At 49.0% G+C, this 17,222-nt stretch overlaps 1 protein-coding gene and 1 pseudogene across 1 annotated transcript in view; one reads left to right on the top strand and one right to left on the bottom strand.

Moving 5' to 3' along the window:
- Positions 1–17,222, bottom strand: part of LOC147098145 (scavenger receptor cysteine-rich domain-containing protein DMBT1-like) — a 530,447-nt gene that overhangs the window by 194,513 nt on the left and 318,712 nt on the right. The window lies entirely within an intron of this gene.
- LOC147098148 (scavenger receptor cysteine-rich type 1 protein M130-like) overlaps positions 1–17,222 on the top strand; it is a 188,131-nt pseudogene that overhangs the window by 147,894 nt on the left and 23,015 nt on the right.

The raw sequence follows: 17,222 nt of genomic DNA, 5'->3' as shown, positions 1-17,222 counted from the left end.
TCCCCCCAGTCGCTCTCTCTCTTCCCCCCTGTCGCTCTCTCTCTTCCCCCCAGTCGCTCTCTCTCTTCCCTCAGTCGCTCTCTCTCTTCCCCCCAGTCGCTCTCTCTCTCTCTTCCCCCCAGTCACTCTCTCTCTCTTCCCCCCAGTCGCTCTCTCTCTCTCTTCCCCAAGTCGCTCTGTCTCTCTCTTCCCCCCAGTCGCTCTCTGTCTTCCCCCCAGTCGCTCTCTGTCTTCCCCCCAGTCGCTCTCTGTCTTCGCCCCAGTCGCTCTCTGTCTTCGCTCCAATGGCTCTCTCTCTTCGCCCCTGTCGCTCTCTCTCTTTGCCCCAGTTGCTCTCTCTCTTTCCCCAGTCGCTCTCTCTCTTCCCCCCTGTCGCTCTCACTATTCCCCCCAGTCGCTCTCTCTCCTCCCCCAGTCGCTCTCTCTCTTCCCCCAGTTGCTCTCTCTTCCCCCCAGTCACTCTCTCTCTTCCCCCAGTCGCTCTCTCTCTTCCCCCCAGTCGTTCTCTCTCTTCCCCCCCAGTCGCTCTCTCTCTCAATACCAACAACAACATGCCCTCTCAAAAGCCTCGGCACCGCCGGGCATCTATATATATGAAAGGATAGATCTGTCTGTCTGTCTGTCCTTCGGTGTGTCTGTCCAGCTATACACTCTAAAGTTATAGAGCATACCGACACGTGCGTTCCATCAAAAGATAGCTTACGATTCCGATACGGTCATAAGCGTATTTACTTTTCGGCGAGAAAGAAATTGCGGCCGCTGTATCAAAAAAAGTCCAAATTCCGCTCATTAGCATCTCATTATCCGCTCATTAGCATAGAGTGACATTAAGTTCGACCAATCGTACGGTCGAGCGACCCGATGGTCGACCAATCGCTGCATGGCGGGGGCGGTTTCGTCGCGCATGCGGGCGGGCCCTCCTAGAGTCGAGTGACAGGACGATTGTCCAATCTTATGCTTCGGTGACCTGATGGTCAACCAATCGGTGCGTGTGTGGGCAGGCCTTATCCTTCTGAACCGAGGTGAGCCGCCACCATCTTGATTCCAAACTTTACATTTCTTTTTCCCGCTTTCTGCGTCTATTAAAAAAAAAGTTGCTTTTAAAACAAATATTTTTTTTATTTAAAGTTAATTACTTTCTAAATCTTTTATCTAATCTCATTAATTTTCCTACCTTTCCCAGTTTTTGCAGGTAGGCCTCGAAGCCTGGGCGTCTGTTGCCAGCCATGCTGGACCCGAGGCAATTGTATTGTGGCAAGCTCCTCCCACCCATCACCCGCCCCCCCCCGCTGGGCCCGATTCCGAACCAGCGGCCAGCCATCTTGGTAAAGGCTGGCTGGGCTCACTGCAAGCTCCTGGCGCTTCATTCGGGGGGGGGGGGGCGGGGCTCGGGAGGGGAGGCGGAGTGGAGAGGGATACCCTGGCAACCGGGCTCGCCACCCGCAATCGGCCATCTCAAGCCGCTCATGCCCAGGCCCGGTCCCAGAGATCGGGAGGCGGAGAGGGGAGGAGGGTTACCAAGGCAACCGGGCCCGGCCAGTGGCAATCGGCCGTCTCAAGCCGCCTGGCCCAGCCTCGGGAGGGCGGGGCTTGGGCTGACCGGGGCGCTGCGCTCGACATGTCAGTGCGTGGGGTGGCACGGAGCTCAGCGGAGCCAACGCCGGAAGAGCGGAGACGGTCTGCTGGCTCCCCCCTCACTTTTGCCTCCCCGCCTTGCCCCACCTCCCCCACCCCTCCCCTCCTCTCCCACTCACCCCCTCCCCCTCCCCCTCTCCCTCTCCCCCTTCCCTCCTCTCCCCCTCCCATCCCCCTCCCCCCTCCCCACTCCCCTCCCCCCGCCTTCTCCCCCTCCCCCTTCCCCCCTCCCCCTTCACCCCGCCCGCTCCCCTTCCCTACCCTCCCATCCCCTTTCCCCCTCCCCTCCCTTCCCCCGCCTCCCCTTCCCTTCCACTGCCCCCCTCCCCTCCCTTTCCCCCTCCCCTCCCTTTCCCCCTCCCCTTCCCCCCTCACCTTTCTCCCCCCTCCACCCTCCCCCTCCCCTCCCCTCTTCCACCCCTGCCCCCTCCCCATTCCTCCCTCCCCCCTCCCCTTCCCCTCCCCCTCCCCCCTCCTTCTCCCCCTCCCCACCCCCTCCCCTTTCCCCTCCCTCCACCCCTCCCCCCTTCCCCCTCCCCTCCTCCCCTCCCCCCTTCCCCCTCCCCTCCCCCCTTCCCCATTCCCTCCCCTTTCCCCCCTCCCCTTTCCCCCATCCCCTCCCCTTTCCCCCCTCCCCTTCCCCCCATTCCCCCCTTTCCCCCCTTCCTTCCCCCCAGTCGCTCTCTCTCTTCCCCCCAATCGAGCTCTCACTTTCCCCCAGTCGCGCTTTCTTTCCCCCAGTCGCTCTCTCTCTTCCCCCCAGTCGCTCTCTGCCTTCCCACCAGTCTCTCTCTCTCTCTTCCCCCCAATCGCTCTCTCTCTCCCCCCCAGTCGCGCTTTCTTTCCCCCAGTCGCTCTCTCTCTTCCCCCCAGTCGCTCTCTGCCTTCCCACCAGTCTCTCTCTCTCTCTTCCCCCCAATCGCTCTCTCTCTCCCCCCCAGTCGCTCTCTCTCTTCCCCCCAGTCGCTCTCTCTCTTCCCCCCGTCACTCTCTCTCTTCCCCCCAGTCGCTCTCTCTCTTCCCCCCAGTCGCGCTCTCTCTTCCCCCCAGTCGCTCACTCTCTTCGCCCCAGTCGCTCTCTCTCTTCCCCCCAGTCATTCTCTCTCTCTCTTCCAACAACAACATGCCCTCAAAAGACCCTCGGCACTGCTGGGCACTTCAGCTAGTTATTATATATAATAAACACCCCCACCGGGAGCAGTAAATACCTGACACTCGGCACATTTACAATGCAGACAGAACAAGTTTCCATTGAGATTTGCCCCAAAGCCGCAGTGATTGAGCTGACCGGCTGGAAATGTCACAATCTCAATCCAACTCTCCATTCTCAACCCAACAGCCGCTACCGGGCATGCGCCGTGAGCCCGGCTGTGCGCCTGCACTAATCGCTTGTTGTGCGATCTGATATTATCCACAGACTATGAATCTGAGACTGGGGAGGGAGGTTTCTCAGCCTCGGGGAGCCTGGGCAATGGGTCCGCGGTTACTGTGGGCAGCACGGGAGGAACTACACTGTAAGACCCCACAGCTGCCTGAATTTACTATTTTGACACTTAGATAGATAATGAAACGGCAATAAGGACAGAATCTTAGAGAAGATCAGTAAACGGTTCCAATAAATACACACCATCCCATGGAACTGCTGGTAAAAGAGTGGAGAATTCTCCTGCAAGCCTTGCCCATATCTCACGCCCCGTCACTGTTAACACAGATGTATTATCTATTTACTCCATTTGCTGGTCGTGGCATCATGCTGTGCTCAACATGTCCCTGAAAAATGCCGGTATAGAGACTGGTGAATGGATGTTAATTTCCCAGAAGGATTATATTAGAACAATTCACCCAACAAGTAAGTACACAGAGGTGTACAGGACCGGGAATACCTGGATATCTGGAGCTTCTGCTGCTCCTGGATATTTCCCAGCCCTCGGTCCGTTTTTCTTCAGGTCTTTATCCATGTCATTCTTGAATTTGCCGAATCTGATTACTGCATATCTCGCGATTCAGTTTAAGTCCTCCCACTACTCAGCACTCTGAAAGATCCGTCCGTGTGAGTGAGCAAAACGCCTCACCAGCCCACAATAATTAGACACTTCCTCTATTTTGTGACCGAAACATTTGATTTAATTTCATCAACATTTCACCGTCTTAGTGCCGATAATGTTGCCGTCCCTGGATTAAATTTTCAACGTTCAAATGAAAACCACCGGATAGATGGGACTATCTAAAAACATTCATAATATACACGACGATAAGACAGGAATTGATAACAACAACATTTCCCCTCACATGTTGACACAATGAAGCCAGTGTTTAAGGTCTGTCTCACCTGACTAAATAAACAGGACAATCGGATTATTGATGAGATTACAGAAACTCTCACCACATTTTAATATAAAGCGCCTTAAATTGCACACTGTCTATTTCAATATAATTGGCAGGAAGTGCCAAGCCCAGACTGGTGAATGGGAGCAGTCCCTGTGCGGGGAGACTAGAGATTTACGGGACTGGAACCTGGAGCACAGTTTGCGGTGATGGGACCTGGTTCTTACCGAATGCGGAAGCTGTTTGTAACGAGCTGGGCTGTGGCTCTGCAGCAGCAGCGCCGCTTGATGCTCACTTTGGAGAAGGATCAGGGCCTGTTATTGGTCCGCCTGGCTGCGGACACGAGCGGGATGTTGGAGTAATCTGTTCAGGTACAAACTGATTGTTATAGAAACATACGGGTTACCAACAAGTAGTGTGCGGCCGCCTCGAGTCGATAGCGAAAGATTAGAAATATTCTCATCTCGATAAACGGGAGCGGGGGGGAGGTGAAATTTAAACAGCGTTTAGTTTTACATTTCTTCACTTTCAGTTGAAAAGACAGAATGTTCTACACATGGCCGTTATAATTCACTGCTAACATTGGCTGATTTGTCCAATCATAAGTTAGTTGCTATTTTTCAATCCTATTACCTTGACGGGACACTACAGATAGGTCAGTGAACCGCGACTCTTAGACGGAACGTTCAATTTCCTCCCACGTGCAGCTAAAATGTCTTGATCAGTGCAGAGAATAGGGCAGTTTCACAGAGCTGAGAAGGGGTCGGCATTTGATCCCCCTGCTGCTGAGCGGGCCCTCACTGCACCTGCTATTGTTTGTGCCGGCGCTGCACCTTGTGCCCAGCGGTCTCAGTGCCTTTAATAAAGTTCCTGTTGTGTGGACTTTCCTTATATCTCCTGTTGAGTGGTTTTCACTGCACCAGCTATTGACTGGGGTTTCCCTGCACCAGCTATTGACTGGGTTTTCCCTGCACCAGCTGTTGACTGGGTTTTCACTGCACCAGCTATTGACTGGGGTTTCCCTGCACGAGCTACTGACTGGGTTTTCCCTGCGCCAGCTGTTGACTGGGTTTTCACTGCACCAGCTATTGACTGGGGTTTCCCTGCACCAGCTATTGACTGGGTTTACCCTGCACCAGCTGTTGTCTGGGCTTTCACTGCACCAGCTGTGGAGTGGGTTTCCACTGCTCCAGCTGTTGACTCGGCTTTCCCTGCACAAGCTGTTGACTGGGCTTTCACTGCACCAGCTGTTGACTGGGTTTTCACTGCACCAGATGTTGACTGGGTTTTCACTGCTCCAGTTGTTGACTGGGTTTTCACTGCACCAGATGTTTACTGGGTTGTCACTGCTCCAGCTGTTGACTGGGTTGTCACTGCTCCAGCTGTTGACTGGGTTTTCTTTGCTCCAGCTGTTGACTGGGTTTTCACTGCTCCAGATGTTGACTGGGTTTTCAGTGCAACATCTATTGACTGGGTTTTCACTGCACCAGCTATTGACTGGGTTTGCACTGCTCCAGCTGTTGTCTGGGTTTTCACTGCTGCAGCTAGTGACTGGGTTTCCACTGCTCCAGATATTGACTGGGTTTTCACTGCTCCAGCTAGTAACTGGGTGAGCACTGCTCCAGCTGTTGACTGGCTTTTCACTGCTCCAGCTATTGACTGGGTTTTCACTGCTCCAGCTATTGACTGGGTTTTCACTGCTCCAGCTATTGACTGGGTTTTCACTGCTCCAGATATTGACTGGGTTTTCACTGCTCCAGCTGCTGACTGGGTTTTCACTGCTTCAGCTGTTGAGTGGGCAGTCACTGTTCGAGTGACAATTGTGGTCTTACCTCACCCTTTAATTAAAACGATAAAGTTAGAAATCACAGTAAGAATAATACAAATATGTTCTGCTTTTAACAATCTGTGGGGAAGCGATAATAAACGAGGGCTAGAAATGAATTATAGCTCAGGAGTTGGCGGTGGCATTAGCAAAGTTGGAGAATTAGCGCCAGGCACTAATGCTTTGGACTACATGCAAAATTCGTGCCCTCTGTTCAAAGAAATGATTGGAGTCCTAAGTAAAGTCTTAAAACCCAAGCTCATTGGCGTTACATTCAAAGGGTGGGCTGTGCCTGGCAAGGTGACTAGAGTCGGGGACCTGCTCGATGGCGGAGGAGCGGGATGGATGGTGCGGTGCCTGTCTTGGGCCAACGTCCGGCTCGTGGTCAAGGCAATCAAGTCGGTGAAAGTGGCACTGGGCCCCGGCTCCACTAGGTGTATCGAGGCGGCGCGGGCACGTGGGGCGATCCCGTCCGAGCTTTCCCCCATTCGGACAGAATTCCTCATCGGAACCCAGCCCCGAAACTCCCCTCGGGAACCGGCACCTCACAACTTGAGCCATCTCGAGGAAATAGAATCCATGCCTTTTCATTCCGCAAAGAGGTGTTTCCTGTACGGGCTGCTCCTGCACACTCTCCACTTTGCCATCTTCGCCTGACGTCCGGACACAACCTTGGCATGCTGTCTTGCCTGCTGGTGGAGGCGGAGGTCCCCAATGGAGGGCTCTCTACGCGGGAGTCCTCCCTTGTTCTATCAGGGACTTGGCCTGGAGGGTGTTGCACGGAGCAGTCCCCTGCAATTTGGTTTTAAATAGGTTCACGGACTCCCAGGCTGCCTGCATTTTCTGCGGCCTGGACGAGTCAATATTTCATGTTTACACGGAATGTGAGAGGTTGCAGCCCCTCTTTCATTACCTGAAGGGGCTGCTCCTCGATTTTTGTTTGCACTTCTGTCCCACGTTCTTGATCTACGGTCAGCTGGTGCGAAGTGGAGCGGGCAGGTTGGAGGACCTCCTCGTGGGTCTGCTCCTGGGCCTGGCTAAAAAAGCCATCAATTGGTCCAGGCAGCGGCCGGTCGAGGGGGTCGATCAGCCCGATTGCCTGCCTCTATTCCGTGGCCATGTTCGCGCCCAGGTGGCCTTGGATATGGAGCACGCGGTGTCCGCCGGCAAGCTTGAGTACGTCCGCGACCGGTGGGCACCGTGGGGACTGGAGTGCATATTAAATTCGGACAACACAATTTTAATTTGATTTGTTAAGGTTTATTTAAAGTTTGATTAATTTACAGGTAATTTGTTTTTGGTCCAATCAAAAGAGTACACTCAAAGAGTGGGCTGTGACTGGCAAGGTGACTAGAGTCGGGGACCTGCTCGATGGCAGAGGAGCGGGCTGGATGGTGCTGGAGGAGCTGACGCGGCACCTGTCTTGGGCCAACGGCCGGCTCGTGGTCAAAGCCATCGAGTCGGTGAAAGTGGCACTGGGCCCCGGCTCCACTAGGTGTATCGAGTTGGCTCAAGCACGTGGGGTGATCCCGTCCAAGCATTCCCCCGTTTGGACAGAATTCCTCATCGGCGCCCGGCCCTGAATCTCCCCTCGGGAACCGGCCGCCTCACAACTTGAGCCATCTCGAGGAAATACCCTCCGTGCCTTTTCATTCTGCACGGAGGTGTTTCCTGTGTGGGCTGCTCCTGCACACTCTCCACTTTGCCATCTTCGCCTACCGTATGGACACGCCTTGTCATGCCATCTTGCAGTCCGGCAGAGGCGGAGCCCACCAATGGAGGGCTCTCTATGCGGGAGTCCTCCCTTGTTCAACCGGGAACTTGGCCTGGAGGGTGTTGCACGGAGCAGTCCCGTGCAATATGGTTTTCAATAGGTTCATGGACTCCCAGGCTGCCTGCATTTTCTGCGGCCTGGAGGAATCCGTGTTTTATGTCTATGCAGAATTTGAGATGTTGCAGCCCGTCTTTCCCTACTTGAAGGGGCTGCTCCTCGATTTTTGGCTGCACTTCAGTCCCACGCTCTTGATCTACTGTCACCCGGTGCAGAGGGGAGCGGGCAGGTTGGAGGACCTCCTCGTGGGACTGTTCCTGGGCCTGGCTAAAAAAGGCCATCATTTGGTCCAGGCAGCGGGCGGTCGAGGGGGTCTTTCAGCCAGATTGCCTGCCTCTCTTCCACGGCCATGTTTGCGCCTGGGTGGCCCTGGAGATGGAGCAGGCGGTGTCCACCGGCACGCTTGAGTACATCCGCGACCGGTGGGCGCTGCAGAGACTGGAGTGCATTACCAAACCGGACAACACAATTTTAATTTAAGTTGTTAAGGTTCATTTAAAATTTTATTAGTTACAGTTTATTTGTTTAAGCACCTAATCCAAAAGAGTACACTCAAAGGGTGGGCTGTGCCTGGAAATGTGGCTAGAGTCGGGGACCTGCTCGATGGCGGAGGAGCAGGCTAATGGCGCCACAGGAGCTGGCGCTGTGCCTGTCTTGGGCCAACGTCTGGCTCACAGTCAAAGCCATCGAGTCGGTGAAAGTGGCACTGGGCCCCGGCTCCACTGGATGTATCGAGGTGGCTCAAGCACATGGGGCGATCCCGTCCAAGCTTTCCCACATTCAGATGGAATTCCTCATCGGCGCCTGGCCGCGAAAGTCCCCTTGGGAACCGGCGCCTCACAACTTGAGCCGTCTCGAGGAAATATTCTCCGTGCCTTTTCATTCCGCACGGAGGTATTCCCTGTATGGGCTGCTCCTGCACACTCTCCACTTTGCCATCTTTGCCTGCCATCCGGACACGCCTTGGTGTGCCATCTTGCCGTCCGGCGGAGGCTGAGGCACCCAATGGAGGGCTCTGTATGCGGGAGTCCTCCCTTGTTCAATCGGGGACTTGGCCTGGAGGGTGTTGCACGAAGCAGTCCCGTGCAATATGGTTTTAAATAGGTTCATGGACTCCCAGGCTGCCTGCATTTTCTGCAGCCTGGAGGAGTCCGTGTTTCATGTCTATGCAGAATGTGAGAGGTTGCAGCCCCTCTTTCACTACGTGAAGGGGCTGCTCCTCGATTTTTGGCTGCACTTCAGTCCCACGCTCTTGATCTTTGGTCACCCGGTTCAGAGGGGAGCGGGCAGGTCAGAGGACCTCCTCATAGGACTGCTCCTGTGCCTGGCCAAAAAATGCCATCAATTGGTGCAGGCAGCAGGTGGTCGAGGGGATTGTTCGGCCCAATTGCCTGCCACTCTTCCGCATCCATGTTCGCGCCCGGGTGGCCCTGGAGATGGAGCACACAGTGTCCACCGGCACGCTTGAGGCTTTTCGCGACTGGTGGGCGGTGCGGGGACTGGAGTGCATTATCAATTTGAAGAACCAAATTTTATTTTGATTTGTTAAGTTTTCACAGAATCACAGAATCACAGAAACCCCACAGTGCAGATAGAGGCCATTTCGGCCCATTGAACCTGCACCGACACATATCCCACCCGATCCCCGTAACCCCTACACCAACACATATCCCAGCCTATCCCCGTAACCCCACGTATTTAATCCCCCTAACACTAAGGGTCAATTTATCATAGCCAATCAACCTAACCCACACATCTTTGGACTGTGGGAGGAAACTGGAGCACCCGGAGGAAACCCACGCAAACACGGGGAGAATGTGCAAACTCCACACAGACAGTCGCCCGAGGCCGGATTCGAACCCGGGTCCCTGGCGCTGTGTTATTTAAAGCTTTATTAAATTACAATCAATTTGTTTAAGCACCCAATCAAAAGACTACACTCAAAGGGTTTACCAATACTGACTGTAGTCTAATCGCAAATCATCATTGTCACAGGCTATTTTCACTTCTTAAAGGGGAGGTTCATTGTTGCTGCAGCACCTCATTCTCAGCATTGCTGGCTGTGCAGCTGCCTCAGCAAGCAGAAACAGAACAAGGAGAAGTAGCCAAAGGACTGAACCAGGTGTGCTCATGTCAGATCCATGTCCCAGGGAGAGAGCCGCAGTTTCTCACAATGAAGAATTGGAGGCATTGCTTTTTGCTGTGGAGAGACGGAGGCTGGTGCTCTACCCAGAAAGTGGCAGGAGGCCCTCATCACAAGTCTTGCATACCATGTGGAGGGAGGTAGCGGAATACATCTTGGGCAGTACTGTGGTCCCCAGAATCGACACACAGTGGAGGAAGAAATTTAACTACCTCACTCGGGTGGTCAGAGTGAACAAATGCTTCAACAAATGCAACAGAGCGCCATCGATTCCATAATCTTCACACACTGCCCAAAGTATCGGCGCTGTTGTGGGGGGAGGAGGTGGCGGGTGGGTTGATGGCGAGATTTGCCCCACGGTGCTGGAATCGCCGTGGCTCACCCCAGTGATAATGCTCTAGCAGGAGGTGATAAGGTATAGAATTTCTCCCCCTATAATTTTCACCGGATAATACAGAGATTACCCAGCGAGTTGGATATTTGCACACCTGGGGAACGACCTGATTGCAATGATTTTTGAACCTTCCGGAATTTCAACATCAAAACAGTGTCCTCCGGTCAATCCAAATACTCCAGAGGCAGACGTAAGTTTACTTTTGATTACATTTGCTCTCTTTTTATTAACTATTTCCTGCAACAATCTAAGACATTACAGCGGCTCTGTCCCTTTCTAATTCTGAAACAGCTGAACCAGTGAACACTACTCACCTCCTGAAGCCCAAAGATTACAAGTTTTCCACAGCCCAGATACTGCTTTCTGTGACAGGAACAGCGACCAATGCCCAACATTATGAACATGACAATATTTGAACCATTACATATAAACATTCTGCCAAGGAATTACGGAAAAACTGCACCGTTAGAAAGAGCAGGGATAATCAGCAATGTTTAAATATATTATTATTTTTAATACCCAATTCACTTCCAGTAAAAGCAGCAGTAGAATCCAGCAACGATTGATTAATTTATTATATTTAATCCCATCTCAAATTCCACTAAAAAATATTTTTAAACAATTGATACTGTTGTTATACCTCAAGAAAGGAATATTAAACACAGCAGAGTTTCATTATTTAGTTAATTTAACAGTCAATGTATAACCCGGAAAAGCAAAACACAACCACTGAAGCGCTTGATTTTTAAGTATATATGGATAGCTATCTGGCTATAGAAGAGAAAACAGAGTAGGGGTTAACTGTAGTTACTCAGTTTGGCAAATGGTGGGAAGAGGCGTTCCACAAGGAGCGGTGCTGCGACTTCAGTTGTTCACCATTTACATTAATGATTTGGAATCGGGAGCACAATTTTAAATTTGCAGAGGACACAAAATTATGCGTTATCTTAATGTTGTATAGAACTTTTGTGAGACCACACTTGGAGTACTGAGAACATTTCTGATCTCCATATTATAAAAAGGATATAGAGGCACTGGAGAAGGTGTAAACAAGATATACTAGATTGATCCCAGAACTGAGAGGTTATATCTATCAAGAAAGATTGAATAGACTGGCGCTCTTTTCTGTAGACAAGAGAAGACTGAGGGGTGACCTGATAGAGGTCTTCAAGATTATGAAAATGTTTGATAGGGTAGAGGTAGAGAAGGTGATTCCACTTTATGACTAAGACCAGAACTAGAGGCCATAAATATAAGATAGTCACTAATAAATCCAAAAGGGAATTGAGAACAAACTTATTTACCCAGAGAGTGGTGAGTATTTGGAACTCGTTACCACAGGGAGTACGTGAGGTGAATATCATAGATTCATTCAAGCAGAAGCTACATAAGCGCAGGAGGGAGAAAGGAATAGAAGGATATGTTGATGGGGTGAGGTGAGGAGTGCTGGGAGGAGCCTATTGTGGAGCATAAACACTGGTATGGGCCTGTTGGGCCGAATGGCCTGTTTCTGTGCTGTAAATAATTTATAACTTTGTAAGTATATTGAATCATCCCGTCACAATCGGTTAATAGAGCAATAAAAAACTTGCATCATTTAATTATTCTGTAGAGTTTCTCTCCGATGTCTAAAGGGGCAGAATTAATAATTGTTTAATCAGTTATAAACAACCTCACATCCCAGGAAATGAGCAGTTTGGAATTGGCCGTTCATTATATACATCGGCCGATTTCACATTTCATTGACTTCAGTACAAAAGGAAAATCAGGCGAAGTGAATATTTGCCTTTCAGTTCCATGTTGCCTGGATCACGCCATCGCCCAAAGTTAAAATGACTCCATGGTGATCTTTCTTGGTTTAAATCTGAGCATGTGCTTCATCAATTGCAGATATTGTTCATGGGACAGAAACAAACTGAACCACCGCTGACGAATTAATTCCAAGTTTGCAGATCCAATTTTTACATTTGTGCAATAATGTGAAATCGGCAACAGCAATTATGCTCCCCATTTTATGTGTCTCCGGATTTTTGTTTCTATAGACATCAATGGATATAAAAATAAGGGGAGATGTAAAATGAGCTGCAGATTCACTATCACAGATTTATATCATCAAGCCAAGTCAATATTCCCCTAAATCACTGAAATTAGAATAGAGAAGTGTGTGTGAAAAAAAGAATGTTATTTCAACCGGGTTTCAGTCAGCCTAATACAAACTGACAATACTCCACCTGTTGGGAGTTGGACTTGATAAAAAGAAAGAAATTCCTGGATTTATATAGCGCCTTTCACGACCACTGGACGCTCCAAAGCGCTTTACATTTCAAGGTGGAGTAACTGTTGTAATGTGGGAAACGCGGCAGCCAGTTTGCGCCCAACGATGACCACGAACAGCAATGTGATAATGACCAGATAATCTACTTTTGTTATGTTAGTTGAGGGATAAATGTTGGCCAGGACACCGGGGATAACTCCCCTGCTCTTCTTCGAAATAGTGTCAGGCGATCTTTTACATCCACCTGACCAGACGGTGTCTCGGTTTAACATCTCATCCACAAGAGAGCTGCACCACCGACAGCGCAGCTCTCGCTCAGCACTTCATTGGAGTGTCAGCCTAGCTGTATGTGCTCATGTCCTTGGAGTGGGACTACGAACCCACAACCTCCGACTCAGAGGCGAGTGTGCTACCAACTGAGCCACAGGTGAAACTGATGATAAATATAAGGCCCAAAGCTTCAGAGAAGCGAGGAAAGTGTGCGTGCAGCTTGACGTGGTAATTCAAGAGAACCTGCCACAAGGCATGCAAAATGGATGCGCGGCGGCCTGGGGGAGCGCGCCATAATATAATCAAGTGGATTGTTACCTGCGATTTTGAACTACGTAAGGCCAGGAACATGGAATGTTGCTTAAACTGATTCACTGCAAAGGACCTACGAAGGGGTTTATTCAAATTATTTTGAGGTAGCGGAGTTGGGCAGCAACACGTGGGCAATTACAGCACCTTTAGGTAAATGATGCTGGTCATAGAGTAAACACAAACCTAGGTTCAGAAGAAATAGAACCATGAACAATGATGATGATAAATACAACAAACAGTGATTCAGAAGTGAAATAGACAAAGAAAGATGAAATTGATCTTAGGCAGGAGCCTAAAATGCGCAAGAGCGACCGTGCCCCGCTTTACACTCCGCCCAATGTTATTTTGCAATGAAGTGGCCCGTTTTGTGCTTCCACCCAAGAACAATTTCACCTCCAATAATTGTGAAAAAAAGAATCTAACGTAATTCAAAACTTTGTAAAAAGGCGGGCACAGAGATTATCAGGAACATGGAATTGAGCGGCGCAGATCCACAAAAGATAACAATGAGAAGTTCAGAAATGTAACATAAAGGCTGAGAAGACGCTAATATGGTCAAAAGGATGGATTGGTGATTATAAAGTAGATGATACACTAAACGATGACCTCCCCAAGCCTCAGTAATTGTTCAGTAACAATGCAATTATTTACCTATTTCGGCAAACAACCCGCAGCTTTGAGAAAAGCATAGGTGCTCAAAACTAACAATGACCCAGGACTGGATGGTGTTTATCCACGGGAGAGAAAGAGGACACGGATCAATATTGCGAGTGGTGACCGTCATTATGAGGCATTTGGGAAGCTCCAGGATGCCGGGAGCGAAAGTGATCCGAGCCAGCAGGATTAGAATGATTGTTCGGTTAAACAGTAAATGAGCACTGGCAGGCCTCCACAGAGGAGATAGTTCGAGTACAGACTAGTCAAGTACCTATGAGGGAAAAAGGAAGGGCATCCAAGACTAGAGCTCCCTGGATGACTAAAGATAGAGATTTCAATTAAACAGAAAAAGGAGGCTTGTGATAGCTGACAGGTTCATAATTTAGTAGAGAGCAAAGCTGAATACAAAAAGTACAGGGAGAACTGAAAAAGGAACTTAGGGAGTCAAAGTGAGCACATCAGTATAGATTAGTGGGTAACATACAAGTTACCATAAAAGAATTTTCTAAACATATAAATAGTAAAATAGTATTCAAATGAAGCATGGGCCCAATTACGCATCAAAATAAAATCTTCTTGTAGAGGCAGAGGGCATGGCTTAGGTAATAACTGAGTAGTTTGCATCTGGCTTCACTAAATAAGAGGATGCCACCAATGTCACAGTGAAGGAGGAGGTACTAGAGCAATTGAATAGGATAAAAATAAAGAGGATGCATTAAAATGTTGGCAGTGCTCAAAGTAGATAAGTCACCGGGCCTGAATGTGATGTAAGGTTGGAAATTGAGGAAGCTCCGACCCCAATCTTCCAATCCTGCTTAGATATGGGAGTGGGGTCAGAGGACTGGACGATAGAAAATACTATACTCCTCTTCAAAAGGACTGAGGGATAAGCGCGGCAACTCAAGCCAGTCAACCTAATGCTGGTGGAGGGGAGTGCTTCAGAGACAATAATCCACAACACAGTGAATTTGCACTGGGGAAAATATGAGTTAATGAATGAAAGTCTGTATGGATTAGTTAACATAGAAACATAGAAGATAGGAGCAGGAGTAGGCCATTCGGCCCCTCGAGCTGGCTCGGTCATTCAATGCGATCATGGCTGATCATCCAAATTCAGTGCCCTGTCCCTGCTTTCTCCCCATATCCCTTGATCCCTTTAGCCTTAAGAAATATATCCAACTCCTTCTTGAATATATTTAATGAATTGGCCTCCACCGCCTTCTGTGGAGGAGAATTCCACAGGTTCACAGCTTTCAGGGTAAATAAATTCCTCCTCATTTCTGTACTAAATGGCTTATCCCTTTTCTTTAGACTGTGACCCCTGGTTCTGGACTCCCCGACCATCGGGAACATCCTTCCTGCATCTCGTCTGTCCAGTCCTGTCAGAATTTTATAAGTTTCAATGAGATCCCCTCTCATTCTTCTAAACTCCAGCGAGTATAAGCCCAATCGACCCAATCTCTCCTCAAAGTCATTCCTGCCATCGCAGGTATCAGCCTGGTGAATCTTTGCTGAACACCTTGCATGGCAAGAAGATCCTTCCTGAGATAAGGCGACCAAAGCTGCACACAATACTCAAGTTGTGTGGTCTCACCAAGGCCCTGTACAACTGCAGCAAGACATCCTTGTTCCTGTACTCAAACCCTCTCGCTACAAAGGCCAACATACCATTTGCCTTCTTAACTGCCTGCTGCACCTGCATGCTTACCTTCAGAGACTGGTGCACAAGGACACCCAGGATTCGTTACACTTCCCCCTCTCCCAATCCATTGCCATTCAGATAATAATCTGCCTTCCTGTTTTTGACACAAAAGTGGATAACCTCGCATTTATCCACGTTATATTGCATCTGCCATGATGCTGCCCAATCACACAACCTGTTCAAATCATCCTGGCGTTCCTCAGCTTCCTCTTCACAGGACACACGCCCACCAAGCTTTGTGTCGTCTGCAAACTTGAGGATATTACATCTAGTTCCCTTGTCTAGATCATTAATATATGTTATGAATAGCTGGGGTCCAAGGACCAATCCTGCGGTATCCCACCAGTCACTGCCTGCCACTCGGAATAACACCCGTTTTTTCCAAATGTTTGCTTTCTGTCTGCCAACCAGTTCTCTATCCAAGTCAATACCTTTCCCCCAATCCCATGTGCCTTAACTTTACACGCGAATCTCTTATGCGGGACCTTATCGAAAGCCTTTTGAAAGTCCAAATACACCACATCCACTGGTTCTCCCTTATCTATTTTACCAGTTACATCCTCAAAAAATTCCAGTAGACTAGTCAAGCACGATTTACCTTTTGTAAATCCATGTTGACTTTGCCCGATCCTGTCACTGTTTTCCAAGTGCACTGTTATTACATCTTTTAGGATGTACTGTAGCATTTTCCCCACTACGGATGTCAGGCTTACTGGTCTGTAATTCCCCGTTTTCTCTCTACCACCGTTTTTGAATAGTGGGCTAACATTAGTTACCCTCCAATCCATGGGTACTCTTCCAGATTCCATCGAATGTTGTTAAAGTAAAATCGTATTTGACTAACCAGATTGAAATCTTTGATGAATTACCGGAGAGAGTTGATGATGGTATTCTGGTTGTTGTTTTGTATATGGACATTCTATAGGCGTTTCATAAAATACCACGTAAAAATTAAATAGACTTGTTCGCAAAATTGAAGCCCAAGGAATTAAAGGGGCAGTGGATGCGTGGATATGAAATTGGCTAATGGACAAAAAACAGAGAGTGGTGTTAAATGAATGTTTTTCATACTGGAGGGAAGTGTGCAGTGGTGTCCCCCACGGGTCGGTTTGGGACAACTGCTCTTTTTGAAATATATTAATGACCTCGATTGTGTATAGAGGGCATAATTTCAAAGCTTGTAGATGATATAATACTTGGAAATGCAGTAACCAGTGAGAGCGAGAGCAACAGATTTCAGGAGGACATAGACAGACTGGTGAAATGGGTAGACACATGGCAGATGAAATGTACCGCAGAGCAGTGTGAAATTATTCATTTTAGTAGGAATAATGAGGAGAGGCAATATAAACAAAATGGTTCAATTGTAAAGGTGATGCAGAAAGAGAAAGACCTAGGGGTTTATGCACGCAAGACATTTAAGGTGGCAGATCAAGTTGAGAATGTTGTTAAGAAGGCAGCGGGGACCCCTGGGATTAAAAGTAGAGGCAATGACATTATGCTAATCCTTTATAAAAAAACTGGATAGGCCCCAGCTGGAGTATTTTGGCCAATTCTGAGCACCACATTTCAGTTATTATGTCGAGGCCTTAGAGAGTGTGGAGAGGAGATTGACCTCAATGGTACTAGGGCGAAAGACTTCAGTTACTGGCAGAGACTAGAGAAATTGAAGGTGTTCTCCTTAGAGCAGTGAAGATTAAGGGAGATTTCATAGAGGTGTTCACAATTATGAAGGTATTGATGAAGTAAATAAACGTAATCTGTTTCCAGTGGCAAGAGATTTGGTGACTATAGGACACAGAATTAAGTTAATTGGCAAAATAATCAGAGCCGACATCAGAAAAACTGTTTCT

Source organism: Somniosus microcephalus, chromosome 30 (assembly GCF_052327205.1).
Source record: "Somniosus microcephalus isolate GS21.2 chromosome 30, FLI_Smic_1.0, whole genome shotgun sequence".
In the NCBI taxonomy this organism is placed as follows: domain Eukaryota; kingdom Metazoa; phylum Chordata; class Chondrichthyes; order Squaliformes; family Somniosidae; genus Somniosus; species Somniosus microcephalus.
Note: the sequence above shows the minus strand (reverse complement) of the source record. Positions and strands in the feature narration are given on the sequence as shown.